The 26,133-nt window shown below is 36.3% G+C and overlaps 1 protein-coding gene and 1 long non-coding RNA gene across 5 annotated transcripts in view; one reads left to right on the top strand and one right to left on the bottom strand.

Annotated features, from left to right (window-relative positions):
- ROBO2 (roundabout guidance receptor 2) overlaps positions 1–26,133 on the bottom strand; it is a 1,748,812-nt gene that overhangs the window by 1,195,819 nt on the left and 526,860 nt on the right. The window lies entirely within an intron of this gene.
- The window catches only part of LOC103880819, a 67,470-nt gene continuing 54,305 nt past the window's right edge, over positions 12,969–26,133 (top strand). Inside the window, exon 1 of the long non-coding RNA XR_001898580.2 lies at positions 12,969–13,001. This is a non-coding gene — a long non-coding RNA (uncharacterized LOC103880819). The remainder of the gene's footprint in view (positions 13,002–26,133) is intronic.

Raw genomic sequence — 26,133 nt, 5'->3', positions numbered from 1 at the left:
GGATCCCTCATGCTTTGGTGCTGTCTTCCTGATAGTGAGATCTTGTGAGATCTGACTGTTTAAAAGTATGTGACACCTCCCCTACACCCCCAACCTCGCTCCACTCAGGCCATGTGACATACCTGCTCCCCTACCTTCTGCCATGATTGTAAGTTTCCTGAGACCTCCCTAGAAGCCCAGAAGTTGCCAGCACCATGCTTCTTCTAAAGCTGGAATAACTGTGAGTCAATTAAAGCTCTTTTCTTTATAAATTACCCAGTCTCAGGTAATTCTTTATAGCAATGCAAGAATGGCCTAATACAATGGTACTCTGTCATATATTAAGATGTTATTGATGCATGGCTTTATGTTGGTATTGTCTATTCTTTTCCATAGTTCTATTTATTTGTTAATCGACAGCTGTCATAGTCTTAATCACTAGGACTTAACATGTCTTGGTATTTTTCTTAGATATCTACAGTTGCATCACAGATTACTCCAGGATTTAATGATTTAGAACAACAGTAAGCATGTATTCTCTCTCACATATTGGGCAGGTCAGAAACTCTGCAGTGGATTAGCTGTGCAGTTTTAGCTCAGAGTCTCTTCCGAAGTCAAGAAACTGGCTGGAGCTGTTGTCATCTGTAGGCTTAATTGCACCAGAGGATTTGCTTTCAACCTGGCTCACTCACATGGCAGGCAAGTTGGTGTTCACTGTTGGTGGAGAGCCTCAATTCCTATCCAGTAGGTAATTTTCTCATGGTTGCTTGAATGTCCTTACAACATGTCAGCTGGTTTGTCCTATTGTATGCAACCAAGAGAGCAAGAGAGCCAGAAGAAAGCCCTTCATTTTATGACTTACCCTTAGCAGTCACAAAGCACCACTTGTCTATATTGTATCTGTTCAAAGTGAGTCACTATGTCCAGCCTCCATTTACAAAGAATATTTACTGTACACGTATAGGTTTCCTGTTATTTTGAAATGATCATGTTTCTTTTTCTTTTGAATATGTTAATATAATGACTTGCCTTGATAGGTTTTCTAATATTTCACTATTTACGGGTTTTTTCAGGTTTCCTTTTTTTTTTTTTACCGCTAAGTTTTGGTAAGTTAAATCTTGGGGTAAATTATCCATATATTATTGCCACAAAGTGCATCTTCTGCTCAGTTTTTAAAAAATAAATGTAAATACTCTTTATAAAACACTGTCATAAGAAAAAATAAGCATAAACATAAGGCCCCAGAAATGGAGGATAATTAGAGAACATTTTTCTTTGTGTTAAGAAAAAAATAAAGATATCTTTTCTAAGCTTTCTTCTTTCTATTGTAATATTCTTACATGCATATACTTCTCTTTGGGTGACAAAATGGCTTGACATGCTTTCTTCTTTTTTATTTGTTCATTTGTTAAAACACATATTTGGAGAAGTTATTGTTTTTGCCATAGAATAGATGAGGAAACTGAACTTAAATGATACTTTTACAGCAATGAGTGATAAAAAGGCCTTCAAAATAAAACGATGTGGTGGGAATATGATGATGTTTTTATTACCTTTTATTCGTTATCTTTTATTTATTAACCACAAGATGAACTCCAATAATGTTGACAATTTGTAGCTGCTCTTAAAGATCAATAGAGTATATGTCTTATTACATTAAAGAACTTTTACAGAAAATTTAGGACCAATTCACAGTTTCATACCAATGGCATTTAGTAACAATGCCATTTAGTACTCGTAGCTATTTGTTATACCCTGCAATGCAATATGAACATTGGGGCTGAATAAAGTCTATAGTAGTTACCATAACACCTAAAGGAAAAAGACGTAAGCAACTATACTACAGCCTCCAAAGGGTTTCATATAAATTAGGTACTTTGAAATAATTCTTTGATACATGAATAGAAATAAATATAGATTTATATAGATTTACAGGTAGATGTACTTTAATAAATTCTTTTTGCTATTCATCTTTCTAATGAATATTACACTGTTGAAATTTTATAAGTCTGCATCTGCACCTACATTTCTCTCTCTCTCTCTATATATATATATGTTTGTGTGTGTGTATATATATATATCACTAGGATATGGAAAATAAGTCAAATTTTACCCACATTGCAATTGAGAGGTGTATTTTTTTATCTCTAGTCTCCATATTATATCATAACCAAGTATATCTGAAAAGAAGTGTCCCAAACCAAACTCACAAACAAACGAAGAGGAGTAAGCCGAAAGGAAAGTGTTTTAATGCATGTATAAAATAACAAAGCCAGATATAAATTCAGGAATATTTATACATTTTGAGCTCCAACACAGGGTACATTGTATTTATCTCACAGATGGTGTATACAGCACCAGCCCTATTTGAAGAAGCCTGGCATGGTTTGGCTGTGTCTCCACCAAACCTAAACTTGAATTGTATCTCCCAGAATTCCCACATGTTGTGAGAGGGACCCAGGGAAGGTAATTGAATCATGGGGGCTGGTCTTTCCTGTGCTCTTCTCATGATAGTGAACAAATCTCATGAGATCTGATGGGTTTACCAGGGGTTTCCACTTTTGCTTCTTCCTCACTTTCTCTTGCCACTGCCATGTAAGAAGTGCCTTTTGCCTCCTACCATGATTCTGAGGCCACCCAGCCATGTGGAACTGTAAGTCCAATTAAACCTCTTTTTCTTCTCAGTCTTGGGTATGTCTTTAACAGCAGTGTGAAAACAGAATAATACAGTAAATTGGTACCAGTAGAGTGGGGTCTTGCTGAGAAGATACCCAAAAATGTGGAAGCAACTTTGGAACTGGGTAACAGGCAGAGGTTGGAACAGTTTGCAGGGCTTAGAAGAAGACAGGAAAATGCAGGAACGTTTTGAACTTCCTAGAGACGTGCTGAATGGCTTTGCCCAAAATGCTGATAGTGACATGGACAATAAGGTCCAGGCTGAGGCTGTCTCAGACGGAGGTGAGGAACTTGTTGGGAGCTGGAGTAAAGGTGACTCTTGTTATGTTTTAGCAAAGAGACTGGTGGCATTTTGCCCCTGCCCTAGAGATTTGTGGAACTTTGAACTTGAGACAGATTATTTAGGGTATCTCGTGGAGAAATTTCTAAGCAGCAAAGCATTCAAAAGGTGACTTGGGTGCTGTTAAAGGCATTCAGTTTTATAAGGAAAATAAGCATAAAAGTTTGGAAAACGTGCGACCTAATTATTCGATAGAAAAGAAAAACTCATCTTCTGCCAAGAAATTCAAGCTGGCTGCAGAAATTTGCATAAGTAGCAAGGAGCCTAATGTCAATCCCCAAGACCATGGTGAAAATATCTCCAGGTCACGTCAGAGACCTTGACAGAAGCCCCTCCCATCACAGGCCTGGAGGCTCAGGAAGAAAAAGTGATTTCCTGGGCCAGGTCCAGGCTTCCCGAGCTGTGTGCGGCCGAGGGACTTGGTACCCTGTGTCCCAGTCACCCCAGCCATGGCCGAAAGGGGCCAATATATAGCTCGGGCTGTGGCTGCAGAGGGTGGAAGCCCCAAGCCTTGGCAGCTTCCATGTGGTGTTGAGCCTGCAGGTGCACAGAAGTCAACAATTGAGGTTTGGTAACCTCCTCCGCCTAGATTTCAGAAGATGTATGGAAATGCCTGGATGCCCAGGCAAAAGTTCCCTGCAGGGTCAGGGACCTCATGGAGAACCTCTGCTAGGGCAGTGTGGAAGGGCAATGTGGGGTTGAGTCCCCACACAGTCTCCACTGAGGCACTGCCTAGTGGAGCTGTGAGAAGAGGGCCATCATCCTCCAGACCCCAGAATGGCAGATCCACTGACAGCTTGCACCGTGCACCTGGAAAAGCTGCAGACACTTGATGTCAGTCCACGAAAGCTGCACCCTGCAAAGCCACAGGGGCAGAGCTGCCGAAGGCCATTGGCAAAGCCACAGGGGCAGAGCTGCCGAAGACCATTGGCACCCACCTCTTGCGTTAGCATAACCTCGACGTGAGACCTGGAGTCAAAAGAGATCATTCTGGAGCTTTACAGTTTGACTGCCCTGCTGGATTTCGGAATTTCATGGGCCTTGTAGCCCCTTTGTTTTGGCCAATTTATCCCATTTGGAATGGCTGTATTTACCCCATATCCGTACCTCCATTGCATCTAGTAAGTAACTTGCTTGCTTCTGATTTTACAGGCTCATAAGCAGAAGGGACTTGACTTATCTCAGATGAGACTTTGGACTGTGGACTTTTGAGTTAATGGTGAAATTAGTTAAGACTTTGGGGGACTACTGGGAAGGCATGGTTGGTTTTGAAATATGAGGACATGAGATTTGGATGGACCAGGGGCAGAATGATATGGTTTCGCTGTATCTCCACCAAATCTCATCTTGAGTTGTGTCTCCCAGAATTCCCACTTGTTATGGGAGGAACCCACAAGGAGGTAATTCGATCATGGGGGCCAGTCTTCCCCCTGCTATTCTTGTGATAGTGAATAAGTCTCACGAGAGCTGATGGGTTTATCACAGGTTTCCGCCTTTGCTTCTTTCTCATTTTCTCTTGCTGCCACCAAGTAAGAAGCTCTTTTTGCCTCCCGCTATGATTTTGAGGCCTCCCCAGCCATGTGGAACTGTAAGTCCAATTAAACCTCTTTTTCTTCCCAGTCTTGAGTATGTCTTTACTAGCAGCATGAAAATGGACTAAAACGAAGGGTATTCAGATTGGTCAAGATTATGTGAAAGCTCAGCCAAATGACAAACTTTTTTTTTTTAACTTTTAAACATGCAGAATTTATTAGACGTGAGTTTGCATGTATTGATGGGGTTGTAATTTCTGCTGACAAATTTTAAAAGTGGTATGTAAAGGCACCTTACTTGATGGGTTTAGTGTCACTCCATCATGCGATTCATATGCCAACGGGCAACTATGGAATCCGACCACTGTCTTAAAGACACAGGCTCCAGAAACCTGCCCCCAGGTCTGAGTCACCGAAGTAAAGCACCTTCTGGTACTTTGATCTCATCTTTGCTGCCTTGTTCCCTCAATTTATTAATTAATTGCATTAGTCAGTTTCAGAAATCTGAGTTTTAGAACAGTGGTTATAATTCAATAACATATACAACTGGAATGAACTATGATTGATGATATAATTAGAACAATAAAAAATGACCAAAACCATAGAATATCATTACATTTCTACCTGAATTTATCAAAATCAGTGTAACTATATAACTTCTCCTAGTTTAATGTGTCCTTGCAGTTGCAACATTTATCCAGCAACAGATTAATAGTGAACAAATTATGGCATTGCAATTGGCAAGACTGGAACACCTACTGTTAGGTACTAGTCCATTTACTGAATATCACGTTTTCTCATCACTAAACCTCAAAGGAGGCATTGATAACTATCAATATGCTACATATGCTTATAACTTGTATGTAGTTTAAACATGCCAATGAGACACATATTGTCTTATTTCCAGCACAAAGAGACTCCAGCCTTTTTGTATATTCACAGAGTCAAGCTGAAAAAATTACGTCTCTGGGACTTCATTACTGACATGCATAATGAATGATTTCTCTGTCAGCAATCAATCCAAAATAGAATTGGTATAATGTACATCACAGCCAGACATGACATGCAGACAAATAAAAACTAATATTCATTTATTTAATGAACTTATGAGTCAATGTGGACACTGGCGTATTAGAATGAGATCATTCCTGTCTCTGTGCTTACCATGTGTTTTCTTTCTTTATTTTTCCCTTCCGCTGAAAGGAATGTGCATGAAAAGTAGAACTGGTCAAAAAAAGTACAGGAATTTTAAATCTCCTTATAGGATTACAGTAATGCATAACATTTACTAGGATTACTGTAGAGGAAAGAAAAACTTTGTCTAATTTCTAAATTTTGGAATGACTAAATCAATAGGCAAATATATGGAGGATAATTAATTTTTAAATTGCTAACTATATATTGTTTCAGAAATTGGAATGAGAACCAATAAAAATGCATTTTATTATTTTATTCTTTTTATTTTTTCTAAGTTAAGATTCAAAATAAAGAAGAGCATGAAAATTATAAATTTAATTGAATGGATAACACTGACACCATATGAAAAAGAAACAATTATAAAACAAATAATGAGAACGAAGTATTTCTCTTTTCTATGGTGGTTTAATTTTGGTGCTGTCAAATGCTATACATTCATTGGATAAAATGAAACATTTATGAAGTCTAGCTCAGTGCCAAACTAATTCTAGTTCAATTTTTTGAAAGTAACAAAGCTGGATAGCACTAAATGTCTAAGACATAATTTTCCAAAGTATTAGGCAATGAAAATGGCATGAAATATCCTACAATGAAAACATTCCATGGTGAAATAAACTTGTGAAGCACTGTATACTTTATGTTTTTCTTAAACACTGCAATATGTCATTTAGTAAAGAAAACATTTTTAATTTTATTTTACCTAGTTGGACCACAATTTTTTTCCTTTTTATACCAATCAGCAATATCCTACCAAATGAATATTCTTTTGAGTACATTCTATTTATTTTTTAAGTAAGTGTTTCAAGATAAGGTTACATCAAGGTTGTTTTCTAGAATGTTGAATAATTTTTGCCTGTTTAATAAATTCCTTAAACAAATAAATATGTACTGTTTCTGTATTTATTCATATACATATAACATATAGCAATGGTATTTACACATTCTATGTATATTCCTAAATTGTTGATCATCTCTTGTCATAGTGATAAAAGGCTTTTTCAATCTTTAAAAAAATTACTTAATATGTGCTTTCTGTGAGTCAGGCACTGGGCTAAATTCTGTATAATTACATTTAATTAATTCCTCACACTGAATACACTTGATGGGAAAGATAACACCATTTTACAATGAAGAAATTGGAACTGAGGGGAGTTACATAGTTGTGCAAATTCAGCAGTCAGTAAAGGATGAAATCAGTGTTCAATCTGATCTTACCCCAACGTTCTAACCACCGTACTCTCCTGATCTCCATCCTTCTTTTAATCTCACAGAGTCACAATCAGTTGAGGTTGAACAGATGCCTGGATTTCCTACATGTTTTCATCTCACACACTTCCATCTATGCTAATGATGCTTTCTTTGGCAAACGTCAACTTCAACTCCTTTCCAATTTGACAAAGTAAAATTACTCTTCTCTTGCTTAAAGTAAGTTTTGACCCAATAACTTTTGCAAAACTAACAAATTATTCCTATTTCTTTCCACTTTTCAGTTAGCACTTCAAACTTTTTAAAACAGCTCTGTTATGGTGTGTGCTTTTGATAGCAGGAATAAAATCGACAGTTCTGAATTCCCAGAATTTGATTTCCAATAAGTACTCACAAAAGGTTTCTTAAGTAAATGAATGAACGGGTGAGATAATTAATAGATGAATAATATTAACCAAATTTGCTGAAAGACAATCTCTTCTGCATCAATTTTAGTGTCTTGGAGAAACAACCATGTATAAATTGCATTGAAATGAGCATGGCCCAGGTGACAATAGACAGGTACTCATGCACTTTTTGGGATCTGCAACTGCACATAAATGTCATTATTTCTCTAAGCCTTATTTTCTTTATCTGTAGTAGAGTCAATTCATTCATTCTGTTCAGGAATCAAGCTTTAATTGGGGAGCTATTTCCTACCGAGTACCAAATAGTAACTACTAAACGATGTATTACAAAATACAGATACATTTAGAGGATAATTAGGGTAAGCTGTTTTTTAAAATTCAAAGGTGACTAATTGCATGCCCATGACATGTTTAGCAGGTCACATTACCAACTCAAAAGGTTTATTTGATTTTATGATATTTTAAAAATAAGCTGGAAGAGAAAATCAAAGTAATACAAATATTTCTTAGGTTTAATAGTATAACAATAAAATATTCTATCAACAAAGAATTAGGGGTTGAGGGGAATATTTAGAAAGACCAACCTTTGCAAGTTTTGATTTATATTCTCAGATACATTTGAATTCAGTCACACACACACACACATACACACACACACACACACACACAAAACAAACCAGAAACAACTTTGGTCTTTAATCTAACATAAAGAAAGATATATAATTGGTAGATATGAGTTTTCAAGGAAAAATTGCAAACAGGTCCTCCTCTTTCTTGATCATATTACAACCTTCTTGCGGCTAAGAGGAGCTTTTTCCAATTTGCTAAGCAATCCTTTGTCTCATCTTCCCTCTACTCATTTTCACACCCTATGATCCATAGGAAAGAATTTGCTTACTCATACATGCTTACGCCTCTCTCCGACATTATTATTTTGACTTCAGAGGAATAGGGATTGAATCTAACAATTTAGAAACCCAAATGCTTATGGCATTACAATAATTTAATGATTTATAAAATGTCTTTCCCTAGCCTCAAAGTGCTTAATGGAAATAGAAATTCTTTGCAGAGTAGGAGGCCACATCATTGTCCCCCATTCACCTGGGGCAGCTGATAAAACAGAAAAAGCATTGCTTTTGCCCAGCAAAATTTTAAATGACTCCAAGAACAACACCTTAGGTCATGGTTTGATGAAATCTTCTATAGTAATTAATTTCACAGATGGCAAATATGGACTATTATTAGAAATTAATGATTGAACAGCTATGATAAGATTTCCTAGGAAAAGAGCAATCAAAATATACATTATCCAACTTGTCTAGAAAAGTGGCATTAAGAATCAAAAGAAGGGTTATGTTACTGTCTAACCTACTACAAAAACAGGAACAAATAATGCCGTTTGTGTTCATGTAAGTAGACATTGCTAGTATTTACCAATATTCAGTTATTTATCATTTATGAGTACAAGGAGACCTCATTCTCATCCTGTCTTGCAACTGGAAGAGTCCACGTGACTAGCCACATGACAGTTCTGATCAGCTCTATGGCAAGTAACATGTGTCGCCTTCAGATGAAAGCACTGAAGAACTTTGTGTTACTTCCCTAGTGTTTCATCCTGTTACACAACCTACTAAAGAGGCCTGGAACCCCAAATGGCAACATGGAGAACAACTTCCCTAGAAAGGCATCTGTGGCCATTGTAGACATTAAATGAGAGGTAAATTAACCTTTGTGATCCGAAGCCACTCAAATCTTGTGGTTGTATGCTACCACAGGACAACCTGGCTTACTATGAATCATATCACAGGTATATTACAAATTTTTTAAACCTATCTCTAATAAAAATGCATTCACACAGTTTTTGAACATGTCAAAATATTTTTTAAAGCACTGAAAATAAAAAATATATTTCAAATGCAAGCATTTGAAATTTGCAAATTTTTTTAGTGTTTCATCTTCTTTGTATATCTTCATTAACAGAATAACTCAATATTGAATGCAAGAAATACTTTCAACAAATGTCAGTAATATTTAAAGTCATGTAACTTCATCACAAAGCCAATTGTTTAGAATTTTCGTGAGCAGGGTGCAGTGGCATGTGCCTGTAATCCCAGCTACTGGAGAGGATGAGACTGGAGCATCAATTGAGTGCAGGAGTTCGAGACTAGCCTGGGAAACATAGTAGGACTCCCACCTTTTCACACATAATAGAATAAATTAAAATTTTCATCATCTTTTTCTGCCAGATTTAAAAATCTTTTACTTTAAAAATTTCAGAAACCATGTTAAGAAAAAAATAAGTTTTGATTAAAAGAGGAGATAAATTTTATGACTGAAAATTAGTTATGAAAGTTAAAATCTCAATGAGCAATAAAAATTTATTAAAGGTGAGAATTATCTTCAACATCACAATTTCCTGAAATTTCTCACTCTTTTAATTGCTCACTTAGAGTTTATTGTAAACACTTATATTCTTAGGCAATTCTTTATTCCAGAACCCATTTTTACTTGGTTATCCAGTCTTCTACTTTTATCAGCATTGAAAAACATAAAACCCTAGGGCTAAGAATACTTGTAAAGAGATCTACCTACCCTTTTTCCAAACATCTGATGTGTTGGGTATTTATATTATCTGGTATTACAATAGAAACAATGTTCTTGATGAAGATTATTTCAACAAATGACTTTTCCAATTATCAGACTCCTTAACTTCACTTTTGTACTTAATGTAGTGTAAAGCTGTTTATTGCTTCTTTATTCCAGGGTCAAAAACATTTTCCCATCTCTATATTTGTAGCAAATATAAGCAGGTGGAATATTTACTATGTTGTAAATATCCAATATATGCAATAAACTCAACCTCTCTAAAATGTTTATTTGTGATTCCTTTATGAGCAACCTAATGATGCTGAACCAGTATTTAAAGACTCTCTTCAATGTAAATGCCCTATTTGGTGCTCCCTAATTTAGTTTCACTGATGCAGAAGTAAAATCTAAAGATTATATCATAGATAATGCAAAACACTTAAACACTGTTTTGCGGGGAACAAACGACTGATTTTTGGTATGTATACAATTCTAACTGCAGGAACTGTAGCTAGAGAGTTGCCAATCAAGCATGCACATTCAGCAGCTCTAGGAAATCCTGCAAACCCCAGTTAAATCGAGTCTGGTTAAGAGAACTCTTATGAAATATATAAATTTAGAGACCTACCCCCACCCCAGCATGCAGGGTAGCAAAACTCAGGCATGAATTTTTTCTTTACATTCACCCATGATTAGCATCTTTTTCCCATTAGAAAGCGTATTGTGAATGCTAAAAATCGATTCTAGTGTTCTATACAGTGGAGTATGTAAAATGGTCTAGTTTCCCTGTAAAATGAAGGAGAGAGAAAAAAATTCAACTTGACTCATACACTTCATCCTTTTTAATTTTCATTGTTGGATATAATTTATAAAAAATACATAACAGTACAACATGTACTGTATATCATTTATACATAGTTTTAAATACATATATTTGGTAAGATCAAAACACTTTTTCTACTAAGGGGACATTTCCATATGTTTTTGAGAACCCTGTTCATTATATTAATGAAAAAGTCAAGATATTCCTCTTTATTATTTGTGAATGAAAAATCATTCAAAAATTGACTTTAACTGAAATTTGTATTTCCATTGTTCTTTACAATTTATAAATTGCTCTGGTAAGAATGTATCCCTTGTATGAAATGTAGTGTCTCAAAGCTGATGTTTCTTCTAGGGTCCAGCTTGTTCATAATGAATAGGGACACAGGGATTGAGACTTGCCTTTCACTAGTGATCCCACCACTTCTTACTAGCACAGCCGTGGGTACTTTACCCTGGAGTTGAGCTCTCATCTGCAAAACGGGGGGTAATTAGGTTTACCTTTTAGCATTATTGTGAGAAATATATGGATTAACCAATGTAAAGTCTGGTTCAGAGTAAGGGTCTAATACAGCTTAGCTAGAAGAAAGTCTTAGTTGGTTCTAACAATTGTATGTACTTCTTAAAAATGTTCGGAAGGATTCTTGGAGCCTACATTTTATAATGGCTATGAAAGGAATATCCATGGAACTGTTTAGTAAGAGTTATAGAGATCATAAATAGATTAAGCAAATTATAAAATTGTGGGTAGATAACAACCTGCTGTCAATCAGCAGTCTCTCCTCACCAGGGTGTCACAGAAGCCCTTAACCAGGAAGGACAAATGTAGGGATTTTGCCCTTGGTGAACTGGGCTTGGTGCTCATTATCTCAGATATACCTTTTTCTCTCAGGAAACCAGGAGCACACTGCGGATGTTTTGGTCATTTCCTTGTATTAAAACTCATTATCAATTGCAAGATATATCAGATCTCTGCATTCGAAGTACAGAGAGCGGCTCTCTGAAGACAAACTCCGATGACTATTTATATGAGTTTAAATTTGCTGCCCTCCATATTCACGCACAAGATAATTTTCTGGAAAGTGGCTCATCTGGAAAGACTCTTTCAAAACCCTTTCAGCTTGGAAAATCATTTTTATAAAATAAAGGAGAATATTTTGAAGCTGCCTTGGCTTTAAACAAAAAAGAATATCTACTAAAATATTACTAAGTGCCTCAGCTTTTTTTCCTTCCCTAGTTTTGCTATAGCTTCATTTCTCTGTGCTTGTTTTCCGTCCGATTTCAAGTGACGATACCATTTGACACTAGAAAATACACACTTTCCATTAAATGTCGACAATTTGGAGTTTATTCCATTTGATGGTCCATGCGCACTTCCCTGTACAATTATACTTTCAGAAAGTTAATTTTGAAATATGATTTATATAATCTTGGACTATGTAATAAATACGTTTATTCTATGGATTAACTACTTAGAAAATATATTTCCCTTCTTTTGCTAGTAAACTGAAGTCTGTGATCGTAACATGGAATTGTAAAGAGTATATAATGATATTTTCATGGTTTTCAAAAGTAAAAGTATGTCATAAAGAATATTGATTCTGAATGTTTTGTATTTCCAAAAAACCTCAGGGAGAAAACAAAAAAGCCTATCTAACAATGGTGTTTATTAAATGCCTGCACATAATTTTGAGGAAATGGCATAAAACCTTTAGAAATGTGTGTAGGAAAATTTTTAGTAACATTGTAAATATTTACCATATATTTTGAGTAAAAAAGGGGTAAAAATAACTATACGATTATTATAATCCCAGTTCAGTGAAAATATGCAGATAAGCCTTGATACGGTTAGGCTTTGTGTCCCCACTCAAATCTCATCTCGAATTATAGACTCCCTCACCCCACAATCCCCATGTGTCAAAGCAGAGGCCTGCTGGGAGGTCATTGAATCACGGAGGTGGTTCCCCGGGCTGTTCTCGTGGTAGTGGCTGCAGTCTCACGAGATGTTCCCGCGATAGTGGGTGCGTCTGCACTCTCACGAGATGTTCCCGCGGTAGTGGCTGCAGTCTCGCGAGGCGTTCCCGCGGTAGTGGCTGCACTCTCAGGAAGTCTAACGGTTTTAAAAGGGGCTCTTTCCCCTCCACTTAGCACTTGTTGCTGCCACCTTGTGAAGAAAACGCAAGAAGACGCCTTGCTTTCCCTTCACCTTCTGCCATGACTGCAGGTTTCCTGAGGCCTCCCTACCCATGCTGAACTGTAAGTCAGTTAAACCTCTTTCCTTTAAAATTACTCAGTCTTGGGTAGTTTTTTATAGCAGTATGAAAATGGACTAATACACACCTTTTGGAAAATATTTGGAATTATGAGTTACGTTGCATCTTGTGATTACTAGATTTTTAAAGATATTTAACAGTTTTTAAATATACATGTAATTATCTTAAAATAATTTTTAGGACAGGCGTGGTGGCTCACGCCTACAATCCCAGCACTTTCAGAGGCCGAGGCGGGCGGATCACTAGGTCATGAGCTTGAGACCAGCCTGACCAACATGGTGAACCCTCATCTCTACTAAAAATACAAAAATTACAATGCAAAAATTAGCCAGGCGTGGTGGTGCATGCCTGTAATCCCAGCTACTCAGGAGGCTGAGGCAGGAGAATCGCTTGAACTCGGGAGGCAGAAGTTGCAGTGAGCCGAGATCGTGCCACTGAACTCCAGCTTGGGGGACAGAACAAGACTCCATCTAAAATAATAATAATAATCATCATCATTTTAATAATATTTTCTAAAATCTAAAAGCATTTGGAGAAATGTTTGACCGTTTCTGGTGTATGAACATTCTGCTACAAGTTCCATCAAAGTAGGTCAAAACCTTATGTGTAACTTTTCCAGAAAAGACCAGCAGAAGTTTTCAAATTTTCTACTCAACAAGAAATATCTGGAAAATTCGTTTAAATGAAAGATTCATAAGCCCCATTCCAGATTGTGATGAAGTCAGTCTAACGTAGTTCCCAGTAAGTTGCCTTTTTAAGAAGTACCTCAGATGATCCTGTTGCAGGTGGCCACTAAAGAAAACTGGACTGAAGCTGACATTTAAACTGTGTTTTCACTTTTCTAGTGATTATCTTGTACATGGTAGACCCTGCAGCATTTGGAGAAAGGGCATTTTTAGCAGGGATATAAAGCATGCTGACCTAAGTGACTCTTACCTGAAGTTCTATAACACACTCGGATAATTTTTAACAGTAGTTATGGTAGTAGCCATCATAGTAGGAGCAGTAGTAGCAGCAGCACTAGAAAATAGTCCCTACTTACACTCAGTGGATACATCCTAAGACTCTCAGTAGATGCGTGAGACCATGGATGGAACCAAATCCTGTATACACTATGTTTTTTCCTACACATACTGATACATTTTGGATTTTCGCCCCCTCCAAATTTCATGTTGAAATGTGACCTCCAGTGTTGGAGGTGGGGCCTGATGGGAGGTATTTGGATCATGCGGGTGGCTCTGTCATGAATGACTTGTTGCTGTCTTGCAGGTAATGAGTGAGTTCTTGTTTGATTAGTTCCTGTGAGAACTGAATGTTAAAAAGAGCCTGGCACCTCCCTCCCCTCTCCTCCTTCTTTCCTCTCTCGCCATGTGATGCTTGCTCCCCTTCTCTTTCCATTGTGAGTGGAAGCTTCCTGAGGCCCTCACCAGAAGTAGATGTTGGTGCCATGCTTCTTGCAAAGCCTGCAAAACTGTGAACCAAATAAACCTCTTTTCTTCATAAATTACCCAGCTTCGGTTAATGTTTTATAGCAACACAAACAGACTAAGACCCTTACCTATGAGAAAGCTGAATTTATAAATTAGGCATAGTGGAGAGTAATAGTAACTAATAATTCAGTTATTATTAGTAAAGTATTATTAATTAAAATAAGGGTTACTTGAACACAAACACTGAGATTCTGCAACAGTTGCTCCGATAACAAGAATGAGTGGGTAGTATATACAGTATGGCTACGCTGGACAAAGGGGCAATTCACAAACTGGGCAGAATGGACCGGGAAGATGAGCGATCTCATCATGCTACTCAGAAGAGCATGCAATTTGAAACTGAGGAATAGTTTATTTCTGAAATTTTCCACTTAATATTTTCTGACAATAGTAGACTTCAGGTAACCAAAACACCAGAAAGTGAAAGCATGGATAAAGGAGAACCACTGTAATGTGAGCTGCTTGTACTTCTATAGCATTTGCTCGGGGAAAAGTACTGCCCTGAGCCACCAGTAAAGAGCCATCTCCATTAAAATAACAGCAAAGAATAACGCATGGTAGTTTTGCGCTCTGCTGTCTTTCCGCTTGAGAAACAAAAAAACTAGAAATGTCTGAAGAAGTCTCTGGAGAGATTTATGGGACACATCCTTGAGAGCATCCTGATTAAATTAGGATATGGAGGGAGAAGTTACTGGGGTAGTTTTTGACACAGATGAACACAACATATCCTTAGGTTTTTTTGTCCCATCATTCTTAAAAATATACCACTTCGCAATAAGAAATGAATTGAGTTCTGAGGTATTCTCTATACCTCCTGAAAGAACTAGTAACTCAGTTCCTCAGTTTGTGGATTATCCAGAGCCTTTACTCATTTTCCTTCTGCCCTGTGAGAAAACGGTCTTTGGCCATTTTGTTCACTGTATTTCTCCTGAAAGGCAAGTAAGGGGTGGACACCACTAAGGCAACTGCCATCTGCCCTATGTCCTGATCTCAGATTCTTTCTCTCTCTCTCTTCTTTCTTCCTTCCTCTGTCCCTTTAAATGTAGCACGTTTACTAAACTAAAGCCAGATACCAACACAATTGAAGTTTTCTGTTAAGGAGTGAAAGTCAGGTTGTGTGGGACAAAGCCAGTCTAGCAGCTGTGACTGGATATTAGACAATCCAGCCTAGGGCAAGAAGTTTCAAGTTATTCCCCTTATTATTAACATGAAAATTGACTTGACATTGAATTTGCATTTCTTCATATAGTTAAAAGAGGTAAGGGGAGAATTGTCTCCCGATGCAAATGGACTCCCTTGCTCTTTTCCAGGAGGATACACACTCACACAGTTTTTATTCAACTGCTGATGGAATGAACATGGACACACTGAATGTAACAACAAGGAAACGTAATAGCTCCACACTGAACCGAGCTTCATTCTGCAGGTGTTTGACTCTGAGGCTGTCAATCTGCTTCTCCTGAAAACTACCGTTCTTCCCTCTGGTTTTGAATATACAACTTTTCAAGAATGAAGGGCTTTTTTCTTCTTCCAAATATCTGATACTCTTTTGACCAACAGTTTCTTTATAAAAGCTTTGAATTAAAGACTAGGAAATGTGGGTCTTAAATTTCTGCCATTTCCATTTCAAGTAGTTCAAGTACTGACACATATTATTCATGGGTTTACCAGAATGTTGGCAAAGGAAGAATAGTACAACAGATATTCTAGCCTTCTTAGAGACTCTTCTAGAACTTTTCTCTATCCAAGTAATTAAAATCATGCCTTAATATTATATAAAACAGCCAAGTACCAGCTTTGTGAAAACGAGCACAAAATTTGTAGTTCTGGCAGGACGAGGGGATCTTGGTTGGCTTTTTTTTTGGGAATAGAATCCACATTTTCAATTTTATCCCAATGAGTTCTAGTATCTAATATTTACCAAGCCCATTGAATATAACATATATCCTTTTTAGAAAAGTCAAATTTAACTGTTAATATTCACATTTTCAGCATGTTTTCAGCTATATGTGCTGGGAGCTAGGCTAGAGATGGGATAATAGGCCAAATAAACATTGTCACATGCCACATGCCACGTGAAGTTTGTGTTTCACAGTGAAGGCAGCCTGCTCAGAGCTCTGTGATATTTAGTCAGCACTCACCTACTAATCCTTGAAAGACTGTTTTCCTTAAATACCTGTGACTGCCTGCTCATGGAGTTCTGGTATGGAGGCACACTGGGTCCTCATTAGGGCAAGCTGAAAGGGTCAGAGGGTTAGTGATTCCAGGAGCAGCCCTTCACCAATGATGTGTGGTGATTTGGTGGATACAGAACACATTTCTGCTCTTGGAAGGGGTAACAGTGAGGTATTGTTCTACGCTGTTTCCCTGACCTATGAGAGGAATTGTATTTTACTTGCCTTCAATTAAATCTGTTCAGTAAAGCACCCTTCACAGATTTCTTCCCTTCCTTTTTCTCCTTCCTTATTCCCCTGACCATGCTTCCTAGACTCCCCTTTCAAATAAAGTACTTTTTCTAAAATCCTTGCTTGGGACTTGATTGGGGTTGTATATCCGGACCTCAGGTCTTGCTGTTCAGTGGAATTTCTTGCTTTTCCTCCACATCATTTCCCATCCTCTCCGTCTTCAGGTAGTCTCTCTAGCAGGAGAGACAGGATTCATCCGTGGTAGTTCAGAGTTCCCCAGAATGCAAAAGTAGAAGCTGCCACTTCTTCTTAAGGAGAAGGACTGGAACTGGAAGAGTGTCACTTCTACCACATTCTGTTAGGTAAAACAATCCATAGAACCTGCTCAGGCTTCAGGAGAGAGGATGACACAAGGGCATGGATACTGGAAGGCAAGGTTCTCTGGGGCCACCGATGTGATGAACTCCCCATGGTGGGAGTGTGAAGAATACATCACCTCAAGTCAACAGAAAAAGAAAGAGGGTAGGAGGAAATTCTAATACTTAGCAAATGATTTAACTCACTCTTTCATCATGCATTGACAGGCAGATATTAAAAATAGACCTAAGATAATTAACTACATTTTTCTAGCTCTTTCTTCAATTTCTTTACAAGAAATTGTAGACTGTCTCACATCTGCATTATGCTAGGCACTTGCCCTCATTGAGTACAAGCAATGCAGTTGTTTTGTTTTATTTTGTTGTTGCTTGGCATAATCCCTACAAGCAAGAACACCTTTGTACATGCTTCTCTGCCTGAAGATCATTTAGCTCTTTGATTGATCATCATCTTCTACTTCTCATAGTCCACATCAGTGTCAATTTCTTTAGGGGCACCTTCTCTGGTCTTCCTGATTCAGCTCTCGTACCTCTTCTTTGTAATCTTCAGCAGAATCCCATTTTACATTTGTTTCTGTTTTCCCACTACTTCTAAACTCCTTGAGAGCAGTGACCTTTGTATCTTTTGATTCACAATTGCCTAGACCTTAGCACAGTACTTGTCATGCAGTTGGCATTCCATGCATATTTACTAGATTAGTAGGTGGGTAAGTGAAATAAACAGTAATGGTGGTTCCCGCTAGTTACATGTTCTGTTTCTTCGTGGTTATTCTCTAGAAAAACACCTTTAAAAAGTTATCCTTTCTCCATTGTCATTTATGCAGCAACACACAGTCACAACTAAATAGCCAGGAAGTGTAAAAAATCCCCAAATCCTGTTGTTCTCAAACCACAACTTTTAAAGACTCTCTGAGAATCCCTTTGCTTCCTTTTATCTTGTGACCTTTATGCCTTGAATTCAGGGCTTACTGTCACTTATCTGAAAATCTCATATGTTTTAGATAGATTCTAAATTTTTTTATTCATTGAATGTATATATTTAAATAAACCATAGTTAATAACTAAAAATTACAATACAAATGACTCAAGATGTTTCTGCATTAACCATAAAATTAATAAGTTTACATCCAATTATTCCTATAGGATATATACTTGAAAATGTAGTTACAAGTATAGTTACACTTATATAAATTACCCTGTGACACAATCTGGAATTTAATCTTTCAAACTAATTTTTACACGTGAGTTGCTCTCCACCAATAATCATATTTTGATTTGTTTAACTTGCTCAGTCTATGACTTTACCATATTAGGTAAAGCAGTGAAAGATATCAGTATAATTTTTATAGGATTACTTTATGTAAAATACGTGCTACCATTATATATGTGTGCATTGTGTGTGTGTGTGTGTCAGCTGATTACCTTAAAAATTAAAAAGTCAAAGTGGCCCCAAGTTAGGTTACAAATAAATTGATATGGATCATACATACAATTCCACATACAATTTTCCAAATACAGCACAAATTAGTGCCTTCTAGAACTTTGTTGCAAAAATACCAATTGAGGACGGTATATTTTAGATAAAATGTAAGTAGCCAATATTTACACAATTTTCAATTGATAGGCTCCCCTAACAAATCTCTGCTCAGCATTTGCCAGAGAATATAAATTTTTTTCTCAAGAATGAATATTGCCTGTCTTATAAATGCTGTGGCTTGCACAAAATCTTGCAAATCCAACAAAGTTATAGTTCTTAGGAGACATAAAATTTGTCATTCCAATCCTGGAACTGTATATGCTTAACCTTTTGCAATGGGTCTTACATCCTTGAGAGAACTCAGCTCACTCAAGAGCACACTTACATTTTAGAGGGCAGCAGTACCCTTCCCTTGTTGTCATAATGAATTGAATGTCTGAAGGCTTAGAAGAAGTTAACTGGCATAATGATCTATCCAAGAGGCAGACATGTTGTTGGCATAATTAAACAACTGCTAATGACATGGAAAAAGGGTAGACACCCAGCAGTAGCAGGCAATATTTTAGAAGCAATATCATCTTTTTTCTTTGTTTTATTTTTCCGTTATTGACTTAAGTACAGCACAAGACTCACAGCATAAACAAAAGTGGAAAACATTGTAAAGTCTTCCTTTTTGTTTACAAAGGGGAATTTCAGAATTTTTAATATAACAAGTAAGTATAACAATTTTCAAACATCCCTTTTTTGTTTTATTAAACCATCTGTCCAGAATTCAGAAGAACACTAATATTTTTCAATATGGTTTAAAATTCACATGTGACATTTTAATTGAAGGAACCAAAAATACTTTCCAAACCATTGGCAGGCTTGGGGACAGTGTTTAAAATTATTTAAAAATTTTTCTTCCATGCCATCTGTTGATTTTCTTTCCTTTAAATATCAATTTCCCTGCTTAGTACTACTTGAAAACTAGTATTGGTTTTTTCAAATATAGGAAACCCAGATGGAGGTGACCAGCTCTAACTAGAGAGCAGTATACTGCTTAGTATCTTTTCACTTATCGCCCTTATCGTTATTCATACGTAATTCCTTTATGTAAAATGTTTTCCCTTAAAATGCCAAATTCTAGCTCCATTCTATACCAAATTATTTATATTTGAAATTTTTGGTGTTAATTAGGGTTTCAAAAGCTTCAGTGTACTACCATCTCTTACATAAAGATTTTGGAATCCAAACTTCAAATCACAATGACTCATATAGTCTTATGCGAAGATTGAATCATTCTGTTACACAAACTGAGTTTTGAGCTAGAGTTAAGTAAACAGCTGTTAAATATTTAAATGTTACAGTGATAGCATTTCACATATTTATTTGCGGCTTGGGGATATATTGCTAGATCGACGAGCATAGCTAACAAATTGGCCTTCCAGTTTAAAATCAGTGATTCTGTGTATTGCTTATCTGAGCCAGCGCACCCCACTTACGACCTCAACAGGAAAGTATGGTCAAGTTGAAGTTACCTTCCAGGTTGGTTAAATGAACACTATATAAAAAGCAACGTACGGGACACCTGCATGAATGATAAGCTCTATTGTATTATTATTTGCTTGGGCTCATCTTCCTGGGATTTCTCTTAATTTTCTTCTAGATTGTATTGGAGTAGAATCCAAAGATGGGTAAATAAATTCACGTCACAAATAGTCATGAGAAACACAGCTTGCAAACTTCAAAGAAAATAGATAGACATGTGAATTCTAAAGTAGCAATTATGTCTTTAAGGTTTAAAGATTTCTAAAGCCTTAAAGTGGTTCAAATCAATCTATGGAACTGACTTTAGAATTGGAACTGTTGTAGAAATGGAAGCTGGGCTATTATGCATGTTCTTGGACATGGACACCAACAATCTCACAAGTAAACACAGCAACGTATACATCTTTGTTCAATTGTTCTGTCATCTTCTTACACAAGTTTTGGAATACACACATCCACACACAAATACAATTTAATGAGTAATAACTATAAATGTGACCTACTTTACTTGATGTACTTATTGTTTTAAATATAGGCTTATGCAGAAAAAATACACATAGAAAGAATTTATACTATTTTAAATTTCATTATGTTTGCTCAAAATGTAGATTGACAGCTATTTAAGATAAGGTTGCCAGATAAAATACTAGACACTCAGTTAAATGTAAATTTAAGATAAATAAAAGTTTATTACATGTTTATTGCAATTGCTTATTTAGTGTATTTACTTATATTAAATATTGTTTATGGTTTATCTGAAATTTATATTCCACTGGACATACTGCATTTTTGTTTGCTAAACCTGGCTATTCTAATCTAAGGTTTTACTTAGTAGTAACATTTTAAACTTATAAATAACATGTAAGTACCATATAACTTTACATTCCCTTTTGAAAGAAAATCTTATCCTACAAGGTATAGGATTTTTAATGTAGTCCCATTAATAAGAAAATGTTCGGACCGATTAACTGCAGAAAGATGAGAAACCTAGCAGACTGCAGCTATTTTACTAATTATGGAAAAAAGATTGGCACTTTGGCAAACCTTAAATAATAAAGTTGTATTTTGAGATGGTGGTCACAGTTTCTAAATGCTAGTTTGTCCAATGTAAACAAATGATCGCGAAGATTCTGGAGTGGGTGAGTCTCCTCCCTCCCTCCCTCCTCCCATCTTTTTCTCCCTTTTTTCCTTCATTCCTCCCTCCCTCCTCCTTTCCTTCCTTCTTTCCTTCCTCTTTTTTCTCTCACTGTAATAGCCTCAAAGATAACCCCAATGCCCTGTTTTTCCGGTTATGCATGTGTTTGTACAGGTTTCTCTCAAATTGTATTAGGATTGTTTGATTTGACCAGTAGAATACAGCAACAGTAAGGGTACATTTCTTCCAAGGCAAGGTTTTGAAAGGCATTGTGGCTTCTGCCTCCTTCTCTTTGATCACTAGTTCTGAGTGAATCCAGCTGCTGTCCTGAGAGGTTCACATGGTTGGGAGCTGAGGTCTCCTCCCGGTAGCCAGGGAGAAACTGAAGTCTTCGACTCATAGCCATGTGAATGAGCTATCTTCGAAACAGTAAAGTCTAGAGATAACTGCAGTCCTGTCTGATATCTTGACTACAACCTCATCAAAGACCTTGAGCCAGAGTCACCCACCCAAGACAATCTGAAGTGGCCAACTCTCACCGATTGTGTGAGATAATAAATATTTGCTGTTTTAAGCCACTGAGTTTTGCAGTAATTTTCTATGTGGCAAAATATAAGTAATATACTTAAAATAAGCTATAAAAATGGACTTTTGGGAGAAAATAATAAAATATTGATGCTAATGTCTTCATTTTCTCTAAATACTTTTCTAGAGGCCATAAAACACTAGAGCAGAATATATACTGTCTCTGCAAAATCCAGACCACTTCTCTAGTCTCATCTAAGCAAAAGTCCAACTTTGGACTTTTAAAAATTGTGTTATAAAGTTGTAAACATACAATTTGTAGCAGACCAAATGCCATACAGCACAAATGACACACTCAACTTTGATGATTACCATTTTGTCCCACAACTTCCTCCCTTTTCTTATAGGTGAGATTCTAACGATTCTAGGTAATAGCCTCTAACCCCTGTGCCTTGGCATCATTCTCCTGTTTCTTACACAGATCAATGTATCTCATTTTTGACCTTCTAATGTCCTAAAATGTCAAAAACCAATGTAGTTCGTATAAAATGAAATACATTTAAATCCCCCCAGCATTAAGATAGCAATAAATTTATGAACATATTTACATGGTCTTGATATTTAAGACAAAAGCAGAAAACAAATAAAACTTATTTGGTACCAGATTAGCATAACACCCTCCTTCTTTATTTTTTTATTTGTCATTTTGGTGTCACAAAATACTAATTTGGCATCAACAGCATTTCTTTCCATTTAGTGATATTTTCTTATGCAAAGGATCATTTTCTCAGATTAATGTTTCTGCTTGTTTATACGAAAGATTATCTTGGGACCACTTAATCACATTATTTTGCCCTACTAAGCTTAATCCACTGGCATTAATGCTTACAAAGTATAGTCATAAATATGAAGGCCTCAGATTTACTATAGCATTCATGTTTTATTCAACCATACTACATGTTATAGTGTCTTTCTTATAAATTTAAAACATTGCCACATTTGTGATTCATCAGATTTTAAACACATAAATGTATTTCTTAATATTATAAGACTACTTTTTAGTCATTATAGAATTCTTAGAAACTACTATGTATGTTAATTTTTAAAAAGATTGCAAAAATATCTAATTACTAAGGGTTGGATATATTTTAAAATTAATTTTGAATTTTTCCTGCTGAAAAATAAAAGGCCATTGTGTTATGCTTTCATAAAACCAAAGATGCAGGTATATTTAGGCAGTATACTTCTTGAAACAATGGTTTGTTTCTTTATCAACTTTTACACTGTTCAAAGGTTTCTGACATTTTCAGTTTCTCAGAAATAAGGTAAACGCTTCCTTCTACTGCTGACTTATTAAATGAACAAAACCCCCTTATAACATAGTTATACTGTTGACTTCATGCAATATCTATAAATGGATATTCTTTAATTAGTTTGAGAAAACTTAGTTCAAAAACAGTAAGAGAGTTTCATAATTTCACTAATTAAAAGCTAAGATTCTACAAAATAAATAATTGGAATATTTTAAATATGTATAATAAGCCTCTAAGACTTTTTAAGCATTATTTTCCAAATAACATATACACAAAGTGTTCCAGCTGGTTTATTTGTTGGCTGAACAACTACTAAGCATGCAGTATCTGTACTTTAAGTATGAGTTAAACACTGGGGTTGAAAAGAAAAATAATTATGATTACTGTTTTTACAGAGATTTTCATAAATAAACTGATGTAAATCATCAAAATAGAACACAAGCTCCATCCAGGGAAAAATGTGCCATTTAAAAGTTGCTTTATTATTTTAATATCAGAAACCCAAAATGATAGGGCTAGTGGAGTTTCCTGTAATATTAATCTGCAAATATTGAATCTGTAAAACTTTACGTACTGTTGTGAACCTTTAGGTTTATCTGTTATGTAAATAATAAGTTGTGGGCACATAGTTAAGCCTAGAAGGAAGTTAGTTATAAGTACACCTGATTTCTAAAATAATCTAGATCCAGCATGCATGGGTGACACTGTCAGAAGGTCCTGATATCCATGACTTTGTATTCATGCCTGAATAACCATGTTATTTCTACATTTCTTTATGTTTAATCAACATTTATTAAACAACATTTTGTGTTTTCAATACAAAATTTTGTTAAATAAAAACCTGAATATGATGCTCAACATATCATTTGATTACTTATCTGTGTGTGTTATGAATAGTTCATAGCAGGTCTGCAATAAGTGTTGAAAAAAATAAAATGATTGAATAGCCAGAGGTAGTTCATAAAAAAAATTTGAATAGCATATCCGAATTCTGCTGCTTATTGAAATTATCAATTATGCCTCATAGTTAATAATATATCATAGCATAGAATATTATAATATTATATCATATATTAGAATTATATAATTCTATATTAATATAACATAGAATATTAATAAACTATAAATTATGTAATAATAAACTATAATAATTAAAACCATAATTTTCAGTAAAACTCAGAGATAAACACAAAGTTTATTTTTTAGGTGTGAATGTAAACATTTTTGTGATCAGCAAAACCTACTCAAGTATAAGGAAGAATGGTGATGATTAGATAGAAAATTACAATACTGTTGATAAAACTGTTGAAGAATGACTGAAATAATAGTCTTTTGTTAAATGTAATTGTTTTGTAGTAATTCCTAGTTTTTTTTTGAGACGGAGTCTCGCTTTGTTGCCCAGGCTGGAGTGCAGTGGCACCATCTCGGCTCACTGCAAGCTCCGCCTCCTGGGTTCACGCCATTCTCCTGCCTCAGCCTCCGAGTGGCTGGGACCACATGGTCTCGAACTCCTGACCTCGTGATCCGCCCGCCTCGGCCTCCCAAAGTGCTGGGATTACAGGCGTGAGCCACCGCGCCCGGCAGTAATTCCTAGTTTTAATTTAATTGAAGACGAATAATATATTGAAAAGGGAACACAAAAAGTATCCAGAATAGTAAAATAAATAACTGAGACATATATGTGGCAATAAGGATAGCAAACGATATCAGTCATCTAACATTCTCCTCTGAGCCTGACTGACCAAGAGGTAAATTCCCATTTTCCCCAATGTCCTTAACAATTCCGCTGAGTTAGCACCTATCGATATGGAGCCGAAGACAATATTATCTAACAGCGCCTTAAAAACAAATAGAAGAAAATGAAAATAGGCTTCTGATTAAAAAAACACAAAGATTATGGAAAAGGGATAAATCAGTGTAAAAGCAGCTGGCATTTGTGAGATACTCTGAAAAGGGAGTATTGAGTTTTTACATAGTTGTGATCACTAAATGACGATGTGTTTTCATACTAACTGACTGAAAGGACCAAAGTACCTTTTATTTCATATTAATATTGTAAAGTAAGGGCAAAGTTAAGAGACTATTACAGTTTCAGGGAAGTGGCCTTATGAGATCTACCCTGTCCAAGGTAGTGGGTGGAAACCTTGATCGATTCTACAGAAGAAACACAGAAGGTATTTGGGGTTTTGAGTAACTGTGTATCTCCAAGCCTACCTGGCAACTCTGGAAAAACCAGAGACCCGAATGTCTTCTGTAATTAACTAGGACAGATCCCCTTTGCCTCACCTCTGTGCCTAATCACGTCCTATTGGTGCAGTGAACAAAGGCTCACTGTGTTCCCAGTGTCCCTGTGTCCTGGCCAGGTTGTCCAGGAATCCGAACCGTCTGTGCTGTTTGTTACTTTGATTGCTGTTCTTACCCTCACCATGTCCCAAAGCAATTGGGTCAGTCCTGAGTCAGGAGCAGATTAGGAAGGCAACACCTCTATCCTACATAACCTGACAGTGTTCCAAATGGGCAAGATGCCATGCTAGCAGATGGCAAAAGACCAGAGCCCTGGAAGAAAATAAATGTGCCCCCTGATTTATAGTCATATTTACTGTTGAAGAATGTTGAAGTTGCAGTTTCTGCAAACCTTGTGCCTCTAAGTTTATGAGGATGATACACTCAGTTCTACTAAGAGCTCATTAAATTTAAATTGGACCAAGAGAGGCTATGAAATGTTCTACTTAGTTTGCTTTTAACATTTACTGCTTTTATGGAAGACCCAAATTCTCCTCTGGAAGGATAACATACATTTTTCTGATGTATGCCAAACCATTCCATATTATGCTATCATACCAAACCAGATCATCAAGAAGTA

The sequence above is a fragment of the Papio anubis genome, chromosome 2 (genome assembly GCF_008728515.1).
Source record: "Papio anubis isolate 15944 chromosome 2, Panubis1.0, whole genome shotgun sequence".
In the NCBI taxonomy this organism is placed as follows: domain Eukaryota; kingdom Metazoa; phylum Chordata; class Mammalia; order Primates; family Cercopithecidae; genus Papio; species Papio anubis.
Note: the sequence above shows the minus strand (reverse complement) of the source record. Positions and strands in the feature narration are given on the sequence as shown.